The sequence below is a fragment of the Equus przewalskii genome, chromosome 12, assembly GCF_037783145.1.
Source record: "Equus przewalskii isolate Varuska chromosome 12, EquPr2, whole genome shotgun sequence".
Taxonomy (NCBI): domain Eukaryota; kingdom Metazoa; phylum Chordata; class Mammalia; order Perissodactyla; family Equidae; genus Equus; species Equus przewalskii.
Window position 1 is genome coordinate 5,125,781 of NC_091842.1, and position 23,085 is coordinate 5,148,865.

Sequence of the window (23,085 nt, forward strand, 5' to 3'; positions counted from 1 at the left end):
CCTTTGTTTTCTGTGGGATGCTGCCTCGATGTGGCCTGAAGAGTGGTGCTGGGTCTGCACCGGGATCTGAACCTGCAAACCCTGGGCTGCCGAAGTGGAGTGTGTGAACTTGACCACTATGCCACAGGGCTGGTCCCCAATTTCTCTCTCCTTTTAGTTCTGATGTTGTTGGAGCCACATTTTTGCAGCTCTGTTGTTTGGTGCATATACACTTAGAATTGCTGTCTTCTTGATGGATTGATTCTTTTATCATTATGTAATGTCTCTGGTAATTTTCTTTGCTCATTTGATATTAATATAGCCACTTCTGCTTTCTTTTGGTTAATGTTTGCATGATATATCTTTTCCTTTCCTTTCACTTTCAATCTACACATACCGTTCTATTTGAAGTGAGTTTCTTCTTTTCTTTTTAATTTTTCTTTTATGTTATCTTTATTTTTTTTATTGAGGTATAATTGACAAATAACACTATATTAGCTTCAGGTATACAACATAATGATTCAATATTTGTATATATTGTGAGATGATCACCACGATAGGTCCAGTTAACATCCATCACCATACACAGTTACAAAATATTTTTATCTTGTGATGAGAACTTTTAAGATTTACTGTTGTAGCAACTTTCAAATATATGGCACAGTATTATTAACTAGAGTCACCATGCTGTGCATTCCATCTCCAGGACTTATTTCTTTCATGACTGGAAGCTTGTCCGTTTTGACCGCCTTCACCCAATTCACTCCCCACCCCCAGACAGGTAGTTTTATGCACATTTTACAGATAGGAAAACTGAGGCAGAAGTTTAAGCCTGTGTTGTTCAATACAGTAGCCACTAGCACGTGTGGCAGTTGAGCAACTGAAATGTGGCTTGTCTGAACTGAGATGTTTGGGTGAAGCACACATAGGATTTCAAGGACTTAGTACAAATTAAAAGAATGTAAACTATCTCATTAATATTGTTTTACATTGATTGTATGTTGAAATAACATTTTGTGTATATTGGCTTAAGTTAAATACGTTATTAAAGTTCATTTCACTTGTTTCTTCAGCTTTTCTTAACATGGCTACCAGAAGAGTTAAAATTACTTGGGTCTCATATTCAGCTTCGGTGGGACAGTGCCGGTTTAAGCAGGTTGCCCAGGATCACTCTGGTAGAGTCAGAGGCAGGGTTGGAACCAGATGGGCTGACCCGGAGCACAGCTCTGAATCTGTGCAAAGTGCTGAATGCCTCCCAGGTGCACAGTAGGACCACAATTCAGTGACGGTGGATCCTTTGGTCTTTTTCCTTCTCTGTTCACTAACCACACGTCCTTTTCCCACACCTGTGCTTCCTCCTGAAGTAAACATTAAGTACAGTAAATCTAGAAAATACGATAACAACCTCTTCTAGCTGCAGAGCCCACCTGGTACTGAGACGGTCCTCTTTTTGTTTTACCAGTTTTAAGATGCCACAGTTACTTAACTTACAATGTGTGAAAAGGAAAGTCTTGCAGTATAACTTGATGTATTTGTGAATATAGTGGACTACTTTACTCATGGACAGTAGAAGGATTTGAGCCACTGGGTCAATATTTAAAATGCTTAAATTAGACCTGAGTTTTCTAGCAATTATCTCCAACACAGCATCATGCACTTCAAGCTGGGAATGGCTTTGGGATGACTGCCTCCATGGCATGCCCTCAGTAAGGAGGTTGACTAGAAATATTAATTGCCTCTGTATGGTAGCATTATGGTGAATTATGTTTAGTGTACAATTTCTGATTTGTAGTCAGAGCTGTGTTTTTGAGTTGATAAAAATGTACAGTCCCAAACTGAAGAATTAACATAATCATAATAATTATTATTACATTTACTATGTCGCTTACTGAGTGCTTATCTCTAAATAGAGATAGTAATAGTACTTATCTTAAAATACTGCTTTAGAGATTAAAAGATTTAATCTGTGCAGGGGCCAGCCCAATGGCGTAGTGGTTAAGTTCGTGAGCTCCGCTTTGGCGGCCCTGGGTTTGCTGCTTCAGATCCCGGGTGTGGACCTACACACCGCTCATCAAGTCATGCTGTGGAGGTGTCCCACATGCAAAATAGAGGAAGATTGGCACAGATGTTAGCTCAGAGACAATCTTCCTCACCAAAAAAAAGAAAAAAAAGGATATGTGTAAAGATCAAAACTGTCTTGGCACATAGTAAATTGTCAGTAAATATTAGCCATTATTATTATTTTTTTTTAGTGCTGTGTCTGTTCCTTCCATTTTTTAAAAAATTTTTATTGCATTAATGATAGGTTACAATCTTGTGAAATTTCAGTTGTACGTTATTGTTTGTCAGTCGTGTTGGAGGTGCACCCCTTCACCCTTTGCGCCCACCCCCCACCCCACCTTTCCCCTAGTAGCCACTAATCTCTTCCCTTTGTCTACATTTTTAAACTCCTCGTATGAGTGGAGTCATTGAAGTGAGTTTCTTATAGACAGCATGTAGTTGGGCCTTTTTAAAAAATCTCTTCTACCAGTCTTTGTATTTTAATTGGTGTATTTAGACCTTTTACGTTTAAGGTGATTATTGATATATTACGGCTTAAGCCTGCCATTTCATTTTTTTGTTTTCTGTTTGTCCTCTCCGTTCATTTCTCTTTTTTCTATTTCCTAGGAGTTACTTGAACATTTTTTAGAATTCTGGTTTGACATATCCGTATTGTTTTCGAATGTATCTCTTTGTATAGCTTTTTAGTGGTTGCTATATGTGTGTGTATGTGAATGCATGTATGTATGTATGTTGTATATATGAAATATGTCATTAAATATTCATATAATTGCAGTTTAGTGGTGTCAACATTTTACCACTTCAAATGCAACATAGAAACCTTACCTCCCTTTATGTCCCTTACCTTCTTCAATTTAGAATACAGTTTTCCTGAATATTTTTCCAGTATGCGTTGAGAACTATATGAGATACTGTTCTAATTTTTGTCTCAACTATAATTTAGAAAACTCAGGAAGAGAAGGAAAGTTTATTGTACTTAGCCGTGTTTTCACGCCTTCTGTTTTTCCTCTTTCTTTTCTAATATTCCAAGATTTCTGTTACAATTTCCTTTCTCTTTAGAAAACTTCTTTTAAGGCAGGTCCACTGGTGACAAATTCTCTTAGTTTTCCTTCATCTTAGAATGTCTAAATTTCCCCTCCATTCCTAAAGGATAATTTCTCCAGATATGATTCGGGGTCAACGGTTCTTTCCTTTCTTCACTTGAAAAATGTGTTACTTCCTCTGGCTGTTAGGGGTTCTGATGAGAAACCCAGTCATTTGAATTTTTCTTCTCTTATGGGTAAGGTGTCATTTTCTCTGGCTGAGTTCAAACTTCTTTTCTTCAGAAGTGTATGCATGATGTTTCTTAGTATCGATCTCTGGGTTTATCCTGTTTGGCCTTTGCTCAGTTTCTTGAGTTTGTAGGTTTGTGTTTTTTGCCAAAATTGGGAAGTTTTCAGCCATTTGAAGAAAAAAAAAAAAACCTTTTTCGGCCTGTCCTCTTTGTCCTCATTTCTTTCAGGGCAATTCTCTGTACTCTTTTTGACTAGCGAGTGCCCCTTTCGACTGTGGAGCGTCTTCTGCTCTTGGTCCATCGGAGTTCAAGGAATAATCCAGAAGAAGAACTTTCTGGTTGTGTGTGTCCCTCCGGGATTTTCTTCATTGATTCGGGTTCCCTGTTTTGGGAAGTGGTGTTCTAAATTCCTATCATTTCTCTTTCAAAATACTTGAAGTAACAGATATAATTCCTCTCAAAGGAAGAGGAGCGTCTCAGCCTATTTTCTTCACCTGGAAAATAACTCTGTAGTTTTGTGTAGAGTGGGGTATGTTTTAAAAATTTGTCCTTTTTTTTTTTTCTTGGGGAAGACTGGCCCTGAGAGAGCATCTGTTGCCAGTTTTCCTCTTTTTGCTTGAGGAGGATTGTTGCTGAGCTCACATCTGTGCCAGTCTTCCTCTATTTTGTATGTGGGACGCTGCCACAGCATGGCTTGATGAGCAGTGTGTAGGTCTGCGCTTGGGAGCTGAACCTGTGAACCCCAGGCCACCGAAGCTGAGCGTGTGCACTTAACCAGTACACCACCAGGCTGGCCCCACAATTTGTCATTTTTTAACTTACTGAAAGGACCTTACTCTTTTGTCCAAAGATGATCCAAATCAAGAGAAGAAACTACTGTCGTCTCTATGCTAATAGTATGACTAGGCAGCTCCTTGCCTGGAGTGGTGAGAAAGCCCAGCATTTCACAGAGTCATTGCTCAGTGGTCCATGTTAGTCTTAAATCAGTTTTTTTAATAAGTGGTGATTTTATGTTACTGTGAGAAATCTCGTCAACCTTATGCATCCTTCAGGTTTGATAAGAAGGAAACAGTAGGCGTCAGCCCGGTGGCGCCGCAGTTAAGTTCGCACCTTCTGCCTTGGCGGCCTGGGGTTCACTGATTAGGATCCCGGGTGCAGACATGGCACCAGTCATCAAGCCATGCTGTGGCAGGCGTCCCACATATAAAGCAGAGGAAGATGGGCACGGATGTTGGCTCAGGGCCAGTCTTCCTCAGCAAAAAAGAGGAGGATTGGCAGCAAATGTTAGCTCAGGGCTAATCTTCCTCAAAAAAAAAAAAAGAAGGAAACAGTAGACCTTATAGATTCTACTTGTGTCTTGAACTAGCAAGTTATCCTTGCTCAATACTTATTAATCTCTTTAATCTTTTCCTATGATTTTGTTAGGGTGTGCTCAATTGGTTTAGCTTCGAAGTCACTCCTAGGCCATAGCATGCCAGGAGGACCAATAGGCACCAGCTCCTAGTGCTCCAGGGCTGAAACTATGTGCTTCTCTTGAAGATTACACCAGTCTGTATGGTTCTGAAGGGCCAGATTTGGCATCGGTTATTTAGGAATGCCTAGTCATATTTGAGGAGAAAATAAGAGCGCTATTTTTTTGTAAAGCATTCCTTATACAGAAAATTAAGGGAGAACGCCATTAAAAATGGTTTAGAAATCTGTAGAGCTCTCTAATAATGAAGCTTTTTAAAATGTGTTTTTTGTTTCAAATTTTCAAAAATGTTTTCAACCTTTTTTATGAAAAGTCTCCAAAAAGTCTACAGAAAAGTTGAGGAATTCTACAGCGCCTGCTTAAGCCCACCACCCAGGTTCTGCTCTTAACCATTTCTATCAGTTTCTCCATCTCCCTTCCATCAGCCCATCTTACTTTTTCGTCCTTTCAGAGTTGCAGGTATCAGTACACTTGACACCTTTGATTGGCTTTTTTCTTATGTGTGTGGTCCCAGATGGGCCTTCCAAACACTTGGAATCAAAACACTTCTAAGAAGGTCCCGTCACTACTCCACGGAGAGGGGCTGTGTCGCTCTCTGCTCCTTCCTCGCATTCCGTAAGCCGTCCTCACAGGCTGCCAAGAAGAGCTCCCGTGTCCAGACTCGTGTGTTTGGCAGTGCAGCTCCGAGAGAGTGTGGAGCCGGGTACCCGGGGGTGAGCTGGGAGGCCATTCCAGGAGAGTGATCTGTCCTCCGTGTCGGGCCACCATGATAGGTTCTTGCTTTGCTGGCCTTTCAGGAACAATGTTTATTTTCTGTTTGGGTGGAATCCTGAGCTAACTAAGGAATCTGGGAGAAGAGTGGACAAGACCGTGTATTCAGGGACCCAAAGAGAAGAACACAAAGACAGCGACATAGTCACACTTAGGAACGGTACCTCCTAGACCGTGGGTTCTCAAGGCTCCCAGGGTTAAGGGCCAAGGAGATTAAATTTTTTTTATAGACAGTGGCAAAAGAGGCATTGAGGTTGTATTGCCAAGAGTGGAATCAGGCCGCCTCATTGTGTTGTAGACCTTTGAATGCTGGGCACTAGTGTCATTAAGGCCCTCTTGACTTTAAAATGATTGGACACAAAATTGTGGAAATCTTATTCAAATGCTGGGAGAGGTACTTTTAACCCCCTAGCCAAAATCTCTTTTCTACACTACATGACAGTAGATGGTGGGACGTATTTTCAGGAATCCACTAAGACCGTGAAAATGTTTGAAAGAGCTCTTTTGCTTGTAAAGAATTAACAAACAAATAAGCAGATACCTCTCATCCTTTGAGCAGCTTTCATGAAAAACCTACGTTCTGGTACTCTGATAATTCAGCAAATATTTTTGAGCACCTACTCTGTGTCAGTCACAGCTTTTAGCGCTGAGAATTCAGTCATAAACAAGACAGACAAGAACCCTGTCCTTGGGAGTTTATATTCTAGTAGGAGGAGACATCTACTAAACAACAAATCATCGAGATGATAATTTAACACGCACTACTTCTGTGAACGACAATCTGATGAAGTAGTTAATGTGATCATACCTATTAAAGGTGAGAAAAATGTGTGGAGAAATTGGAGCCCTTGTGCACTGTTGGTGGGAATGTAAAATGGCGCAGCTGCTGGGGAAAACAATAGACAGGTTCTTCAAAATATTAAAAGTAGAACTACCATGTGATCCAGCAGTTCCGTTTCTGGGTATGTAGTCAAAAGAATTGAAAACAGAGACTCAGACAGACGTTTGCACACCCGTGTTCATTGCAGCGTTATTCACTATGGCCAAGAGGTGGAAGCAACCCAGATGCCCATCAACAGGTGACTGGATAAAGAAAATGTGATATACACACACAGAATATTATTTAACCTTGAAGGAAACGATGCATGTCACACAGGCTACGACATCGATGAAACTTGAGGACGAGTGAAATAAACCAGTGACAAAAAAGGCAAATATTGTAAAATTCTATTTATATACGGTATCTAAAGCAGTCGTACTCATAGACGCAGTAGAATGGTGGTTGCGAGGGGCTGGGAGAGGGCAAATGGGGAGTTGTTGCTCGATGGGTCCAGAGTCTCGGTTTTACAAGATGCCAAAGTTTTGGAGGCCTTTTGCCCAACAATGTGAATATACTTAACACTGCTGACCCGTACACTTAAAAACGAGTAAGACAGGGGCCGGCCCGGTGGCGCAGTGGTTAATTGCGCACGTTCCGCTTCGGGCGGCCTGGGGTTCGCTGGTTTGGATCCCGGGTGCGGACATGGCACTGCTTGGCACGCCATGCTGTGGTAGGCATCCCACATATAAAGTAGAGGAAGATGGGCACGGATATTAGCTCAGGGCCAGTCTTCCTCAGCAAAAAGAGGAGGATTGGCAGCAGATGTTAGCTCAGGGCTAATCTTCCTCAATAAAAAAAAAAAAAATGATTAAGATGATAAATTTTATGTTGTGTGTTTTTTTAACCACAATTAAAAATACAACAGTTTTTTTTTTTTCATTGAGAAAAGAGAAGAACAGAAGTCCAGTATCACACAGCTCATGAAGTGGCAGAGCCATGAAGCAAGGCCAGCAGTGCGACTCCAGAGCACATACGTTTAGTCACTGTTCTAATTGCTTCCTGGTGCTTTTGAGAACGCCAGGTGCTAAGAACAAGTAAAAAACAGTGATGTCTTATAAAAGCGATTGTGCAGGGGCTGTGGCTCCTTTAGACAGGGTGGTAGTGAAGGCCACATTTAAGCTGAGGAGAGGAGGGGAGCCGGCAGAGGGACCTGGGGGTGGCTGGAGTGAGCTGGGAGCTAGGGAGAGTGGGTCCTGCTCAGGGCCTGGTAGGGGCAGGGCCCGGTGAGGAGGCTGGCTTTTCTTCTGAGCGCCAGGGGGAAGCTGTGTGTGTTTTAAGCAGGAAAGAGAGACGATTTGATATTAGCGAGTACTGCCAAAACTTCACTTAGAAAGGAAATTGAGAAGAAATTCTAGAATATTTGCCCCTTTTGTAATCAAACCTCAAACTGAAGACTTAGATGAGGATATCAGACTTCGTTTTACAAAAGTTTAAATCATTGCCCCTCTCTCCCCCCCCCTTATTTTTTTTTTTTTTTTTTTTTGCCATTTAAGCATATTTAAGTGTGATGAATCTACTGCTGAAGGCAGTTATACCCATCCGTTTCTTTCTGAAAGGTGTATAGTTAAAGATGCTCTCGAAGAAGAAATGCTGCGTTCCTAAGCCTGGGGACCTCTGCTTCAGGTGATATCTGAGGTGTGTCAGATTCTTCAGAGCTAGTGGAATGAACTGGAAAAAAAGGACGAACATATGCCCTAAGGGTTTCTTTTGGGGACACCAACGGCGTGCTTACTGGTTCAAATTTCATGCATTTTTTTTTTTTAGCCAGAATTTACCTATGGCTACAGCAAATTGGTTGCCAAAATGTTTTTATCTTCCCAGCTTAATGAAGGTCTCAAGCGCAAAGTTTTTGAAAATAATTTAAATGGAGAGAATAAAATCTAATCCTAAAATTTAGGTGACTCTTTTCTGACATCATGGTTGAAAATCTCGTTTGAGATCTGTTAAGGAGCCTCTTTCATCTTCTGTCTGTTCTTCAAAAGGACTCGTTGGAAGTTTGGGTTGATTTGGTTGCTAGAGCTGGCTGTCACAAAATTGTTTTCAGAGAATTATTTGGGAGCTTTGGATTTCATTATCTCTATTTTAAAAAATATTATTAATATGGGGCTGGCCGATGGCGCAGCAGTTAAGTTTGAACGTTCTGCTTCGGGGGCCCCGGGGTCCGCCGGTTCGGATCCTGGGTGTGGACATGGCGCTGCTTGGCAAGCCATGCTGTGGGAGGCATCCCACATGTAAATTAGAGGAAGATGGGCAGGGATGTTAGCTCAGGACCGGTCTTCCTCAGCCAAAAGAGGATTGGCAGCAGATGTTAGCTCAGGACGTGCGTAATAACACGTATCCACCATTACAGTATCCTACGGAATAGACTCACTGCCCTGAAAATCCCGTGCTCACCTGTTCCTCCCTCCCCCGTCCCCCTGAGCCCCTGGCAGCCACTGATCCTTTTACTGTCTCCATAGTTGTGCCTTTTCCAGAACGTCATATAGTTGGAATCATACTGTGAAACCTTTTCAGAATGGCTTCTTTTCACTTAGTCATGTGCACCCAAGGCCCCTCCATGCCTTTCCACGGCTTGACAGATGATTTCCTTTTAGCGCTCAGTAATAATCCACTGTCTGGACGGACCACAGTTTACGTATTCATTCACCTACCAAAGACATCTTGATTGCTTCTGGTTTTTGGCGATAATGAATAAAGCTGCTTTAAACATCTGTGTGCAGGTTTCTGTGTGGACATAAGTTTTCGGCTCCCTTGGGTGAATTCCTAGGAGTGTGGTTGCTGGATCAGAGTGCGAGGAACCGTCAACCTCTCTTCACGCCATTTTTATTCGTGTGTATTTGTGAAGCTGTCCCCTCTCCGCCCCCAACCACAACTTGTAGCTGTGAAAAAAATCAGTTAAACAGCCTGGATGTCAAAAGTGGTTTATTTTGCTCTGTCTTTCGGTTATGTAGGGCAGAAAGTCTCAGTGTTCAGTATTAATTTTTCATGATTGAGATGAAAACGTGTATTTTCAAGATCTTTAAATGCTTCTTGCTTTAATCTGTATTAAGATACAATATTGATTTTGAAATTTCAGTAACATCCAAGAAGAGCGTTAGATTTTGATTAGCTTTTGGACGTAGTAGTGTATATTATGATCCTACTTTCTAGGTAAGGAAACAGGTTCAGGAAGGTGGGTTGCCCGAAGTCACACAGCTAATAAGTGGCAGAGACAAGCTATGAAACAGGTGGTGTGGCTGCAAGATCCAGGCTGCTAGTGACTGTCATGTTACCTCTATAGTTAATATGTTGCATTCATGATTTGAGTTAAGGATTGACGTATTCGTAGCTACATTTTATCAGTGGTTCTCAAGTCTCAGCGTTCAGTAAAACCGTTTGGGATGCCTGTTAAAATCCAGGGGGTCTGACTTGATAGGCCTGGTGTAGGGCCTAGGAACTCTGTTTTCACCAGTAGCTACAAGTGATGCCGATGGAGCAGGCCTGTAGCCCGTGTCATGATAAACTGCCATAGAAAATGGGCTAGACTCAGTGATTCAAATAACACACTTCTGATGTGGGTTCCAGAGAGCTGGCGAAGTCTTTGGCTGTGTAGTTTTGCTGGATGGAGCTGGGGAATAAATTGCCCTTTACCACTGCCTTCAGTTAGATGTGCCACTGCGGAAGTCCTCCTGTCACTCGGTGGTGGTTGGCTATGTCACCAAACAGGAAGGGTGACAACTGTGCGTTGGCACGTTGGTCGTCAAGAGGATGTTTACATCTGGGTACAGCATCATATGAGTGTAAAGACGAAGCAGTTATTTAAAAAACTTGCAATGACCGCTCTGATTCTTAATTTATTGCTAATTTTATTGCTAATTGTCATCTTCGTATTGTGCAAAAAAATTCTTATCGTCTGGTGACAGATGTGCCTCCCTAAGGTGGAAGGAGACTTTGGGAGAGTAACAGTGGTCGTTTTCAAAGGTATCATCTTCTACAACAGTTAGCAGCGTTTTTTCATCTGCTCTGAATGCAACTTTGAGTTAAGGCATGCTATTCCTCTGTCAGGTAAGCGTTCTTTGTAGCTGTATGTCGTTGGTTCTAAGGGGCACCTTTTAACCTTGCTGAAATCGGGATGCATCTTGCAGTTGGCATCTTAAAACTAGATTTGGTAGTCTAGTGCTTTTTGTTTCTTAACAGGACGTAAAATTGTGGGGTGCTTAATAATCGATGGATTTTAGATCTTCCAAGTATGTTATTGTGTAGTGTTTAATTGCTCTAAAAGGGAAGAAAAAAAAATCCCCCTGCCCCATGTCCCTTATAACGCTGCTGTGGCTTCTTGCCCCTTCCTCCGCGCTTTGCGTTTTAAAGCCATGGGACGTAAGATGCACGTGGCAGTGAGACAGTCTTACGTTTGTTCCTCAGACCGGATGGTCCTGAGGTCAGCCTCAGTGGATGAGCATCGGTTCTGTTACTGTGTGGCAGGTTCTTAAAATGCTGTTTCAGTGTCTTTTTCCGGAAAGTCTTCCTTTTCTCTAGCCAGGATTAAAAAGGATCACTTACCCAGAAGTAGACTTTTAGGGGCAATGAATACGATGCCCAAATGTTAAGCGGGCGTAGAACTCAAGCTGTTTTACATATACTCTATGCATACTGTACGCAGACACACGCTTGTGTAGCTGCCACCCGCATGAAATATAGACCATTTGCAATACCACAGAAGGCTCTCTTGTGCCTCTTTCATTCAGTAGCCTCCACCCCTTAGATTAACCGCTCTTCTGATTTCTGTCACCACAAATTTATTTTGTCTGTTCTGGGCCTGTTCTGGCCATTTCCTATAAATGGAATCATACTCTATGTGGTCTTTTGTGGCTGGCTTCTGTCACTTAGCATAATGTTTTCAAGCATGTATCGGTACCGCATTCTTTTTTAAGGCTGAGTAATATTCCCTTGTGTGGATAGACCACGCTTGCGTATCTGTTCATGTCTTAACGGACGTTTGGGCTGTTTCCACTGTTTGGCTGTTGGGAATAAAGCTGCTGTGAACATTCATGTACCAGTTGTTGCGTGGACGTCTGTTTTCAGTTCTCTCGGGTAAATACCTAGAAGAGGAGTTGCTGGGTCGTATGCAAACTCTGTGTTTAACTTTTTGAGGAACCGCCAAACTGTTTTCCAAATTGGCTGCACTTTATTGCATTTTAAAAATGAATTTCTTTTCTGTTATTTTCTTTCTCCTTTGGGTTTAAAGTGTTATTTTTTCTAAGTTTTTTGAAGTGAATGCTTAGCTTATCATTTTCCACTTGATTCTTTTCCTTTTCTTTTTTTTTTAGATTGGCCCTGAGCTAACATCAGTTGCCAATCTTTTTTTTTTTTTTCCTTCTTCCCAAAGCCCCCCAGTACATAGTTGTATATTCTAGTCGTAGGTCCTTCTGATTCTGCTATGTGGGATGCGACCTTAACAGGGCTTGAGGTCTGTGCCCAGGATCCGAACTGGCGAAACCCTGGGCCACTGAAGCGGAGCGCACGAACTTAACCGCTCGGCCACGGGGCCAGCCCCTTGATTCTTTTCTAAAATAAGCATTTTAAGTTGTGAATTTCTAAGTATCTTTATAGCTGTAGCTCACAAGTATTGCTGTGTAGTCTTTTCATCATCATTCTCTTCTCAGAATTTTATAATTTACCATGTCTTCTTTAACCAAGGAGTTATTTAGAGTTGTGTTTCTTAATTTCCAAACAAATGGGTTTTTCTGGTCACTGTTTTGGTTGCTTTCTAGCCTAATCATTCTGTAGTCAGAGAATGTGGTCTTTATGACACCGGTTGTTTCAGTGGGAGTTCTACACAAGAAACGTGAAGCAGGCTGATTGTCTGGAGCGGGAAGGGGTCACGCAATTCAAGGAGTGGGTGCATGCCAGGGCCCTGGAACCGCCAGGGGGGTCGGCTCTGGCCTGGGTCTCCAGAACTGAGTCATAAAGGAAGGGCTCTGAGGCAAGCCCTGGAGCCATTGAGTTCCCTGTGTGTCCCCAGCCAGCACAGGGTCCACAAGTCTGAATCACAGAGCCACTGTTGCCGCAAAACCCTCTGAATTCCTAGGAAGCTAAGGAATGAACACAAGGATGCTCTTCCAGAAAACCCTGAGCTTTCACATCCTTGCTGCCCAGGATGCCGAGCTGGAGCCACCCAGGAGCGTTATTGAAAAGGCCAGATGGGGAGCTCTGCCTCCCTTCCGTCTTTGGAATCTTGTGCAGCGCATCCTTTTGGTAGAGCCAGCCCGTCTTTAGAAACCTAAGTGCAGAAGAGCCTTCTGACCTCTTCTCTGCAGGAAGGCACCCGCAGAGGCTGAGCAAAGCCGGCTCAGCTCACTGTGTCCACCCCCTAGTCCTGTGAGATTTATTAAGACTTATTTTAATGGACCAGCGTGCAGTCAGTTCGCATCAATGTCCCACATGCCCTCAGAAAGAATGTGTACTGCACAGCTGTTGGAATCAGTGATCTGATTGAATCTATGCCTCCATCAATTCCAAGACGCGTCTTTATTTTATGTTCCACTAAGAAAAAACAAAAGCCGCCAATTAAGCCAGACTTAATGATTGCTTCTCACTTAGAATTTATTTATACTGATTGGAAGAGTTCTTGGAACTTATTTAAACATTGATTTTTTTTTTTTATAGGCTTTACTGTTTATTGTGCATACATATAAAAAGTGAAATATGAGCGAAATACGTTTTGGATATTCCCGAAACTTCTTCACAATCGCTCTCCTACTCAAGAGTTCGTATTTGTGTTTTTCTGTGCAGTGTCGGCCTCTGTGCCACCGAAGGCATGAGTAACGGAGCATTTCGTAAAAGAGTGCTACTTTATTATCTCTGGGGTTTTTTTTCAAGTTCTGGAGGTTTTTATGCTAGGACTTCCTTGATCTTACCACAAGGTGTCAAGGAAAGGTTTGGAGTAATAACCAGGCTCATATTCCTTCTTCAGAGGGTCCTTAAATTGTGTTTTTAACAGAAGCATCAACGCGTAGCAGTTCAGTTGTGCCCCTGGCAGTAATAAACATGTTCCCAGATCGGAAGGCAGTGACCTATATATGTCACAACTGATTTCAGACGTGAAATGTGGCAAAAATGTTCATCTTAAAATTGAGGAAGCGTATTGCGTTCATTAGTTCAAGCTGGTTAATTGTGTTAGTCAAATCCATAGCTTTCCCTTTTTTTTTTTTTTTTTTTTTGCCTTTCATGGGAAAATTCCATTTTTACATGTACCGCTCAATTTTTGCTTTATGTGTTTTGAAGCTATTTTGTTAGAGGCATATAACTTCAGACTTGTTAATTGTGTGGTTATTTGAGCAGTATGTCCTTACCCAGTGCCTTTCTTTATCCGTGTTCCGTTTTGCTGGTGTTATTGGAACGGACCCAGCTTTCTTTTGGTAAGAGTTTGTCTGCTGTATCGCTCTCTGCCTTACCTTCAATCGTTAGGGATTCTTAGATTTTTAAATGTGCCTCTTGTAAAGAGCATTTGGTTCAGTTTTGTTGTTCATTTTTTTACGTCCAGGTTTTTAAACTTGGTCCCTTTTTCCACGTGTGTTCACTGTAAATGTCTCAGTTATTTATGACCGCGTAACAAAGCATCCCAAAGTCATTGGCTTGATTCCACACTGGTCTGTTGTCTCTCACAATTCTGGGAGTTGGCTGGTGGTTCATGGACTGCTCTTGTCTGGAGCCACTCGTGTGGATGCATTGGGCTGGCAGGTCAGCCAGGGCGGAGCCCCTCCCAGATGATCTCGCATGTCCGGGGCCTTAGTGGAGGTGGCTGCAATAGCTGGCATGTCTGGGACTCTTTCTGCATGTGGTTTCTTTCCACAGTAGGGTTGCTGGCCCGGGCTGCTTCAGAGTACACTGGTCTCAGGGTTCCAAGATAGCAGAGATGCAAGGCGTCTTGAGGCCTGGGCTCAGGATCTGCACAGTGTCTCTTCTGCCATGTTCTCTAGGTCAGAGGAAGTCCCCAAACCAGTCCGGTTCAGCGGTGGAAAATAGACCCCCCTTCTGGACCATCCGAGGAACTGCAAAGTATTGTAGACTCGTTCTTTAGCACGCTGAAAATCAGTGTATTTGGATTTTTTTTCTACTTTCGTATTTTGCTTTTGTGTGTCTAACAGCTTTTCTTTTTTTAATTTCAGCTTTATTGAGGTATAGTTGACACATCTAACAGATTTTCTGTTTCTCTTTTCTTGTCTTTCTTTGAATTGATGATTTTTTTTTTCCCCTTTCCCAGTTTGGGCATTTTGAACTCCATTCCCATTCTTTTCCTGCTTAGCCTAGAAATTTTTATATGTGTTCTTAACTTGCCAAGTCTAAAGTTAATCATTTGTGCCCTCCTGCTCAGTACTCTAAGAACTTTAGAGCAAATTATTTCTCTTCCTATGTACGTGCTAGTGTGTTGGGTGTTTTAGTTCTCTTTTTTTTATTCTATGAGACATTATTTTAAATAGTCACTTTTTCTTTAGGGTTCCTTCTGTCAATCTGTGCTCGACCTTCCCTCTTGCATCTCACCCCTCCCCTCTTGAGTCTTTTCTCTTGATTGAAGTTAGTTGTTTCAGAATTTCCCTTAATGATGATGTGCTGGTGGCAAACTCTTGAGTTTTTGTTTGTCTAAAAGGGGTATTTCACTTAATCCAAGAAGGCTGGTCCAACAGTGGTGTCCTGGGACAAATAGAGGTGAACATCATGCGGGGAAATGACAGAATGTTCTCAGGTGATGAGCGGTGGATCCAGGGCACTTCCTGCTCTTGGGAAACTCAGGCCTTCTCAGAGCTTCTTGCTGTGTCTTTCCACTGAGGGCTCTCTGTTCTTCCATGCCCCTGGCAGGAGGGCCACCCCTGCAGTGTAATCGTAGTACCTTAGTGATCTGGCCCCCAGTGTGGCTGATGTGGGACTGGCCCCGTTAGCCGTTTGGACTCTGCTTTATCACCGCACTGAGGGCAAATAGTTCTTGAGTGGTGATGAGACCCAGGGGCACAGCTACCGAGGGCCCACAGCCTTCCATTTCGTTCTTTGTATAATCGCATTACTTCAGTAGTCTCTAGGAACTCAAGCTAATTTAACAGTTTAAATCACCAGTTTTTGCAGTGTTACAAGGTAGGTGTTATTTTTATTTGGGTTAAACCACAGCTCCATAGCATAACAAAAATGTTAGTAATGATTATTAATAAAAGGACGAGACGTCAGTTTCCGTTAGGACTGGGCAGCCAAAAGTAAGCAGTTCTGAGTCATCTGCATGTGATGGTTTGAACTCGGTTTTATCTCCTATTATCAAATTTTTGTGGAAGGGGTAATTTGTTAAATTATCACCTTTGACGTGTAGTGACTAAAACAGAGAGTTTCTGGCCACGGTTCCTATCTGTGGAACGTTACAACTTCTCCTAGGGGAAGACAGAACTGCTGATTAATTTATGGCAGATAGTGTATGTGTAAAATTTGTAAAATTAGATATTTATAGCAGTAAACCAAATTGCAGCTTCTTGGTAGATTGGACTCTGTTAGATAACTAGATTATTAATATAATTTGAAAATTAGAAAATGCTTAATTTTGAGATACCATTAAAAAATTTTAATGTCAATATGTATAATCTCCCATTTTTCATTGATTCCGATATGCAAATTCTTCCACATTTTAAGATCTCTGAAAGGGAGGATACAGCTTACACTTGATGGGATCTTAGATTTTATTAGATATGGTAAAGTAATTCTGAATTTCTTAATAAGACAGTTATCAGTATCATTGCATGCTTTATTTTAATGGTTTATTTTAGTAGTTAAATAGTAGTGGTTTTTAAATCATATACACGTTTACTTTATCATCTTCCACCATCCAGAGATATTGGACCGCTTCCCACCTGGGAGAAGACCCTCCTGACAGCGCGCTCTCATTTCTCCCCTCCCAGCCTTTGCGCTGTCTTCTGTTTACGTATGTTAGTAGCCCACTGCATCTTTGTTGTTTTCACTTTAAACCGTAAGGGTAAATCTTGTAAAGAGAGTTACATCAGGAGAGGAAGATATTTACTCACATAGTTACCATTTACAGTCCCTTTCATTCTTTTCTATAGATAAGAGATTTTTCGCCTGTTGTCATTGTTTGTTTTTTCTGCCTGAGGGACTTTGACATTTCTTGGAGTGCAGATCAACTAGCGATGAATTCTTTCAAGTTTTTATGTCTGAAAATGCCTCTGTTTCACCTTCATTTTGAAAGGGTATAGAATCGTGTCCGTTTCTTTAGTCACTTCAGGCGGCAGGATAAATCTCAGCGCTGTTACCCCATCTTGGCTGGAAACAGAATCCCCACTGATGTACTTTAGTTAAATTCGTGCAAATCCTGAAACTCACTCTGAAACTTCACTGGCGGCACCTTTCCACTAAAATGGGGAATTTCTTGTCTTTGTTTCACGTTCTTCCCTTGTGAGAACATTGATGTTTGTAGAAACCGTACCTGCTGCTTTGTGGCCAGCACAGACTCATTCTTTCTTAGAGCTGAAGTGATGTTAGAAATCATCTCCTGTATCTGGCCTCCCCCAGCGCTTAGCAAACCAAGAACTGAGCTCTCCGTGGGGAGGAGCCTTGCTCAAGCCTGCATCTACGGAATCAGGATCCCATTTGGAAGCTCGTGACAGGAGCATTTGACTTCAGTGGTTTCTCTGAATTTCACCAATAATTACCAGTTAATTTGCTTTTTTAAAAGACAGCTTTTCTTGAGATTGGAAGGAAAATTTTCATTGTATCCCCTTTTATATGTTCAGAATGTGTGTGCGTGAGACAGAAACCATATCCATATATTACTTTTTCAATTAAAAAAAGCAAAACACTAGATTTCTTAAGGAGAAAAAAAATCAAGCGTGAGACTTGTTTCATCTTACCTAAAAATGTAGATGATGTCAGTGAGTGAATTCAAAGCTTAGATTGCCTTGATTGGGAGGAGACTAGTGTGTTGCTGTGGGAAAGGTCTTGGTGATTAAGAATACCTTCTTTGGGGCTGGCCTGGTGGCGCATTGGTTAAGTTCATACGTTCCACTTTGGAGGCCTGGGCTTCACCATTTGGATCCCAGGTGCGGACATGGCACCACTTGTCAAGCCATGCTGTGGTAGGCGTCCCACATATAAAGTAGAGGAAGATGGGCATGGATGTTAGCTCAGGACCAGTCTTCCTCAGCAAAAAAGAGGAGGATTGGTGGCAGATGTTAGCCCAGGGCTAATCTTCCTCAGGGGAAAAAAAAAAAAAGAAACCAAAATGTCTATTGATGGTTGAATTAAAGCTCTACCCTTTTAGACTTTCTTGTTTTCGTATATCTGCATTGGCGAACTCAGCAGAAGAACATTTTTTTCTTATGAGGCTCATTTTGGGAGCCCAGTCCATGGTGTTGACAGACTTGATTTGACTCTTCAGGTGCATTTCCTCTTTGGTCATAGGATAGTATCAATCAACTGCTTGCTTTTAGATTCGCTCCTTACTGGCATAAGATGCTCGCTTGCCGATGAGCGTAATTGCTTTGAAGATTCAAGAGCTGCATGCTTGCCCCTTTATTTAACTTCATCTTTCTGTGACTTTTGGCATTGTGGGTTTTGGAGGTGTCATTCTCTGCTGATTGTCCCATTTTCTCTTGATTTGGGTTTCTTTGTATGCCTTCCCCTGAAATGCTAAGTGTGGTGGCTCCTCACTCCTGCTGGTTAGTGTAAGGTGATCACAATAACCAGGCTGGGCCAGCGAGAATCAAGGAGAGACTTGGTGGGGGCATCTGGGAAGGAAGGCTTCTCACACGCGTCAGACTGTCCCCCCACTGGGCATGAATAAGGAGCATGTAGACTCACGTGCTGCTGGAAGTCGCTAGCAGCAGCTTTAGGATGAACCTGACGTTTTGAAGGACAGAATAGAAAGATCGGGTCCCTGATGACACTGTTGAGCTCCGGGACCCACCTAATAGCACGCTCTGGGGCTTTGTGCATCTCTCTGGGTTTATCCTGCTTGGAGTTTGAGCACCTTGCATGTGTATACTCATGTCTTTCATCCTATTAGGGACACTTTAGCCATTATTTCTTCAAATATTCTTTCTCTCTCTCCAGGGAAGATCATTAGACCTCTCTTGGCTTCAGTTTCCTAGGTTATATAATGGGAATAATAATGGCTGCTCTCAAAGTTGTTTTTTTTGGGTTTAATTGGGATAATTTGTTAAAGCACGTAGCCCAGTGTAGCGTTGCTCAGTAAATGATAGTTCTTTCCTCATTAGTTGCTTGGCACCAAGGATTGCTTAAGAACATTGCTAAGGTGGAATTTATTGAAGCTTAGATCTGATGCAGGAAGCAGGAAATTAGAAATCTTGTGTTGATTGTATTTAGTATCTGGATCTTTGTAAAGCACGTTGCATTTTTTTTCTGTTTGGAGCAAAAAGAAGTGAACAATGATCTGCAGAAAATTAGTATGTTTTTCAAAATTTCTCTTTTACTTTGCCATGTATGTTATTTTTTCATGAGCGTAATGTCCTTAATTCATGTTTCAATGAAATTTTTTTTAACTGGTGAGGGCTCTGACACAGTACCCAACAGTACCCAAGAGAACGTTAATAAATTTTCTTCTTTCTGCATAATAATTGCCGTCAAGAAGTTATTTTCCCTGATAATCAACTTTTTGATATCAGATGACATGGAAAATATGAAATCTCTTTGGCTTATTTGGGATATGGCCAGCTTTTTTCCTTCTTTTCATTTGACTGTTGGTTTGAATTACTGAATAGCAGTGAATTTTCTGAGCTGAAATCTACTGGATGCAGTAATTTATAGGAAAAGATCTTTCTCTGCCTCATCTAAATTTCCAGACCTGTAAATTCCCGGAGTTGTCATAATTAATTTGTGGAAGTACTTTTGAAACTCAAGGATCAAAAATGCTGCTTAATTATTTAAAATGTTTTCATTAAATATTTGAAAATTTTAAAATTGTTTGTATTATGTAAAAGAATAATGATATTTGTTAGAAAAAGAGTGTTAACATTACTTTTGAAGTATTTTGTGCTTCCCTTCCTAATTCCATTCTCTTTCTTCCATCCTAAAAGGTAAATATTATTCTGAATTCTGTATTTACCATTCTAGTTATTTGCTTTGCTACATATATATATTTGTATACATAAACAATACACTGTGTAATTTTTTATGTTTTTGAGATTTATAGGAAGTGTTCATTTCCATATTACTTTCCTGAGGTCATCCATTTATTGCTTATAGTTGTATTTAATTCATTTTCACTACTGTTTGGGATTTCACTGTATGAATATTCAACATACTTACCCATTCTACTCTGGGTGAGCATGTAGGTTATTTCCTTTTCCCCCTCCCTTTTACAAAATATGCTTCTTTGACCTTATTATACCCATCCTCTGATGCAGGCTCAAAATTTTTCTAATATGTATACCCTGGAGTAAAACTGCTGGCATAGCTCATGCACACCTTTGATCTTAATACGCAGCACCAAGCTGTTTTCCCAAGTGGCCGTGCCAGCTGACCCTCCCAGCAGACTTCCTCCCTCCCTCCCTCCCTCTTTTCTTCTTCCTCCTTTCCTTTGCGCCAGTCTGGTGAGTTTGAAATACATGGGGTTTTTTTTCAGGTTTTTATATTAATCAGTTAAATTTGTATTAGAGACTTGACTGGTTCTGTGAGGTGTATGTAGTGGAGAAAACACGTCATTGCCCTGCCCACAACATTTCTTGCTCTCCAGGGTGTAACCACTTGTGCCTCTTTTAGCTTTTCTGTGTCTTTTTTGGTATGTGTTTTGCGTATTGGAGGCTTACCTCCAGTTTGAGAGTGCAGGGCTAAAAGGCTCGTTGGAAGCTCTGAGTGCATGAGGCGTTGCTGACTGCATTTCCCCCTGGGGTGATCTGGGTGTGCTGGTTGCTGTTGGAATCCCCCCAGCCTTGGTGAAGCCCACCCCGGCCAATGTCAGTATCTTTAGATGGAAAGCTAATTGATTCTGCAGAGAAGACCCTCCCAACCTCTTGTCCAAGATGGTGCAGGTGGGCGTAAAGGGCTGGTTGCCGGCCGTCTGAGAGCCCCATGGGGAGGAAGGCTTGGCAGGGGCCTGTGAGCGTTGATTGCGTCCCTTGTCTTTGGTGTGACGGCCTTGCCCTCACGTGCACTGGGTGTCCCCTGGTTCCTCTGTTTTCGTCTCTAGGGATAAACAAGCCAGTCTTCTGCGGATTGGGAGAAGAGGTGAGGCTGTCCGGGAGCTTTCCCGCAGCCTTCGTCCAGGCCCCTTCTCAGCCTGCCTGCAGGCTCCCCTGGGGCAGCAGTACCTAGCCCTTCTGGAGGAGTCAGTGGTGCCAGGTGACTCCTTGGTCTGGCCACTGTTGGCTTCAGAGTCATCCTTCTCCCATGGGTTAAGTCAGTTACCGCTGGTCCCGTCTCTTCCAGCTTCTGAAATGTGTTGTTACTCTCTCTTTTCCCATTATCTTTGTCCTATTGACAAATGGCCTTCTTGTAGTTTTCGTGAAGTTTACTACTGTTTTAGAGGCGGTGTCTTATTGAGGTTTTAATGTGCATTCTCCCAATATTAAAAGAGTCGACATCGTTCCTTCTGCTCACTCATATTATTTGAGCTTGCGCCTGTTCGAGTCTTTTGCCCACTTTGTAAGCGTTGTTTTTTATTTTTTCCTTATTTGTGGGAGTTAAATATTCTGGATACCAATCCTTTGACAGTTTCTGGCTTAGCTTTTCACTTTATGTTGTGAAACTTTTGCTAAACAAAGGTTCTTTATTTTAATATTGAATTTATTAATATTTTCCTTTGTGATTTATATTTTTTTCCCTATCTTTTAAGAAGTCTTTTTTCACTCTGAAATCATAAGCACATTCTCCTGTATTTAACTTCTAAAAATTGTGCAGGGTTGCCTTTCACATTTAAGCCTTTATTCTGCTTGGAGTTGTTTGAAAATATATATGATTATAAATAGGGGATTTGGTTTCATTTTTTACGTGTGGATATCTGATAGAGCGCATCTCATATGCTGAAGAGATAGATGTCTTTTCGAGAGTTCTTTGTGAATCAGTTTTCTGTGGGGCTGTGGGTATTTTTCCGGCTACTGTCTTCTGGTTCATCGGTCAGTTTGTCCACCCCTGCCCCATCATCACATTATCTTAATTTGTTTGTAGAAGCTCCATATCTTCTCTTGCTATTTACTCAGATTCTTAATCTTTCATTTCTTTAATCAAATTAATGAGATAGAAATTAAGCACACAATAGAGGACTATTAAAAGCTATTTCTTTGAAAAGCTTAATGGAATAAACCAATTCTAGCACAATTAAAGAAAAGAGAGACTATAGACATAGTATCAATGGAAAATATTGCGGAGATGAATAATTAATAAGAGGATTTTATGGTCAACTCTGTGTCAGTAAAAACAAAACCTCAACAAATATCCTTGTACCAGCCACCCTTCCCCCGCTGCATTGAAACTCCCTGATATCCTTCTGGAATGTATTTCCTCCCGCCCACCCTTCTCAGAAGGAACCACTGTCAAGAATTTGGTGTTTATCATTGCTGTGCATTTATTTAGCCTCTGCTGTACATTTATGTACATCTCCAAACATTTACAAATCCACGTTCTCAATTTTCAGCCCTCTGCGAAAGGTGTTGTATACAGGCGTACCTCAGTGATGCTGCGATCCAGTTCCAGAACACTGCGATGCAGCCAATCCCGCAACGAAGCGAGTCACTTGAGTGTTTGGGTTTCCTAGTGCATGTAAAAGTTATGTTTACAATGTACTGTAGTTTATTAAGTGTGCAGTAGCCCTGTGTCTACAAAAAGTACACACCTTAATATATAATATAAAATATCAATATATTATAACAATGGAAAAGTTTGAAATATTGTGAGAATTACCAAAATGTGATACAGAGACATGAAGTGAGCAAACGCTGTTGGGAAAATGGCGCCCGTAGACTTGCTCCATGCGGGGTTGCCACAGACTTTCAGTTTGTGAAAAACGCAGTATCCGTGAACACAGTGAAACAGGGTATGTGTGTACAGTGTGAGCCTTCAGTCTTTCATCATCTCTGTTCTATCTCTGAGGCTCATGTGTGTTGACAGACTCAGTTCAGCTGTGGTTTTTAATTGTTTGTGGGATTCTGTTTTATAAACATACCACAGTTTATTCATTTTGTTATTAGTGGATATTTAGGTTGTTTTTCTTTTTTAAAAAAATATTATTGAAGTCACAATGATTTATAACATTGTGTAAATTTCAAGTGTACATTATTATCGTTCAGCTTCTATATAGACTGCATCATCTTCACACCAAAAGTCTAGTTTCCATCTGTCACCATGCATATGTGCCCCTTTACCCCTTTTGCCTTACTCCTACCCTCTCCCCTCTGGTAACCACCAATCTGTTCTCCTTATCTATGTGTTTGTCTTCCAAATATGAGTGAAATCATACAGTATTTGTTTTTCTCTGTTTGGTGTATTTCCCTTAGCATAATACCTTCAAGGTCCATCCATGTTGTCGCAAATGGCAACATTTTGCCCTTTTTTATGGATGAGTAGTATTCCATCGTGTGTATGTACCACATGTTCCTTATCCATTCATCCATTGATGCGCACTTGGGTTGCTTCCAAGTCTTAGGTACTGTGAATAATGCTGCGATGAAC

At 41.5% G+C, this 23,085-nt stretch overlaps 1 protein-coding gene across 4 annotated transcripts in view; it reads left to right on the top strand.

The window, feature by feature from the left end:
- The window catches only part of CYTH3 (cytohesin 3), a 92,111-nt gene that overhangs the window by 44,848 nt on the left and 24,178 nt on the right, over positions 1–23,085 (top strand). The window contains exon 1 of one of the 4 annotated variants that reach the window (XM_008527542.2): positions 10,185–10,479. The exons of the other annotated variants lie outside the window; for them this stretch is intronic. The gene's annotated coding sequence lies outside the window, so the exon portion shown is untranslated. Of the gene's footprint in view, positions 1–10,184; positions 10,480–23,085 lie in introns of those variants that run through there. 4 annotated transcript variants of the gene reach the window in all.